The 1,693-nt window shown below is 39.3% G+C and overlaps 1 non-coding gene across 1 annotated transcript; it reads right to left on the reverse strand.

Annotated features, from left to right (window-relative positions):
- Nucleotides 1–424: 424 nt before the first annotated feature.
- Nucleotides 425–499, reverse strand: Trnas-cga (transfer RNA serine (anticodon CGA)). The gene has a single exon. It is a non-coding gene; the product is annotated as a tRNA-Ser (tRNA).
- Between the last annotated feature and the right edge of the window lie 1,194 nt (nucleotides 500–1,693).

The following is a 1,693-nucleotide window of genomic DNA, read 5'->3' on the forward strand; positions in this document are numbered from 1 at the left end:
CTGGGACGCACAAGAACCAAAATTACAGTGTGTTTTGGTGAAGTGCGAAGTACTTTTACTACCATATCTTGTGAAAATACATGTAATTTTACGTGTGCTTCACAATACCTCATCAGGATCCAGAGGAAAAAAGAGCTTGCCACACAAAAATGTAATAAAAACGAATATAGGTGCGAAATATCGCGACAAACTAAATTACGTCTAGAGCATAAAACTACAGGTTAACTCCCAACAAAATTTGTCATCAACATCGTTTGGTTGCATATGACAAGCTACCTGTAATAAATAATACACAAATGGTCCTGTAAACGATGCAAACCGAGTGTAAAGGTACTAACTAAAAGAGACAAATTGTTCCAGAGTGAGATTTTCACTCTGCAGCGGAGTGTGCGCTGATATGAAACTTCCTGGCAGATTAAAACTGTGTGCCCGACCGAGACTCGAACTCGGGACCTTTGCCTTTCGAGGGCAAGTGCTCTACCATCTGAGCTACCGACGCACGACTCACGCCCGGTACTCACAACTTTACTTCTGTCAGTATCTCGTCTCCTACCTTCCAAACTTTACAGAAGCCTCCTCTTTTACAATCCCCGATTCTCTAGAGAAGCTCTTCATTCCTTACCTTATCAGCACACTTAATTTTTAACATTCTTCTGTAGCACTACATGCCAAATTCTTCGATTCTCTTCTGATCCGGTTTCCCCATGATGTGCTCCAAACGTACATTCTCAAAAATTTCTTCCTTAAATTAAGGCCTATATTTGATACTAATAGACATCTCTTGGCCAGAAATGCGCTCTGTACCAGTGATAGTCTGCTTTTTATGTCTTTCCTGCTCTGTCCGTCGTCCATTACTTTGCTACCTTGGTAGCAGAATTCCTTAACTTCATCTACTTCGTGACCAGCAATCCTGATATCAAGTTACTCGCTGTTGTCATTTCTTCTAGTTCTCATTATTTCCGTCTTACTTCGATGTACTCACAATCCATATTTGGTATTCATTAGATTCTTCATACCATTTAACAAATCCCTCAATTCTTCTTCACTTTCACTGAGGATAATAATATCATCAACGAATCTTATCATCGATATTCCTTCATCTTGAATTTCAGTTGCACTCTTGAATCTTTTTTAATTCCATTATCGTTACTTCGGTGTATAGTTTTAACAGTAGGGGTGGGAAGCTCCATCTCTGTCTTGCACACTTTCTAATCCGAGCACTTCATTCTTTTCCTTCCACTCTTATTGTTCCCTCTTGGTTCTTGTACGTATCGTGTATTACTCATCTTTACCTTTATCGTATTCCTATTTTATGCACAATTTCGAACGTCTTGCACCATTTTTCATTGTCAAACGCTTTTTCGAGGTCGACAAACCCCACGAAAATTTCAGGACTTTTCTTTTGTCCTGCTTCCGTTATCAACAGCAACGTCACAATTTCTTCTTTCGTACCTTTTCCCGTTTCTAAAACCAAACTGATCGTCATATAACACATCCTCAATTTTCTTTTCGATTCATCTGTACATTATCCTTGTCAGCAACTTGGATGCATGAGCTGTTAAGGTGACTGTGTGATAATTCTTGCACTTGTCGGCTTTTGCAGTCTTCGGAATTATATGGATGATATTTCTCTGAAAGTCAGATGGTATATCGCCAGACTCATACATTCTACACACCAACAAGAATAGTCTTC

This window comes from Schistocerca nitens, chromosome 8, assembly GCF_023898315.1.
Source record: "Schistocerca nitens isolate TAMUIC-IGC-003100 chromosome 8, iqSchNite1.1, whole genome shotgun sequence".
NCBI classification, from domain to species: domain Eukaryota; kingdom Metazoa; phylum Arthropoda; class Insecta; order Orthoptera; family Acrididae; genus Schistocerca; species Schistocerca nitens.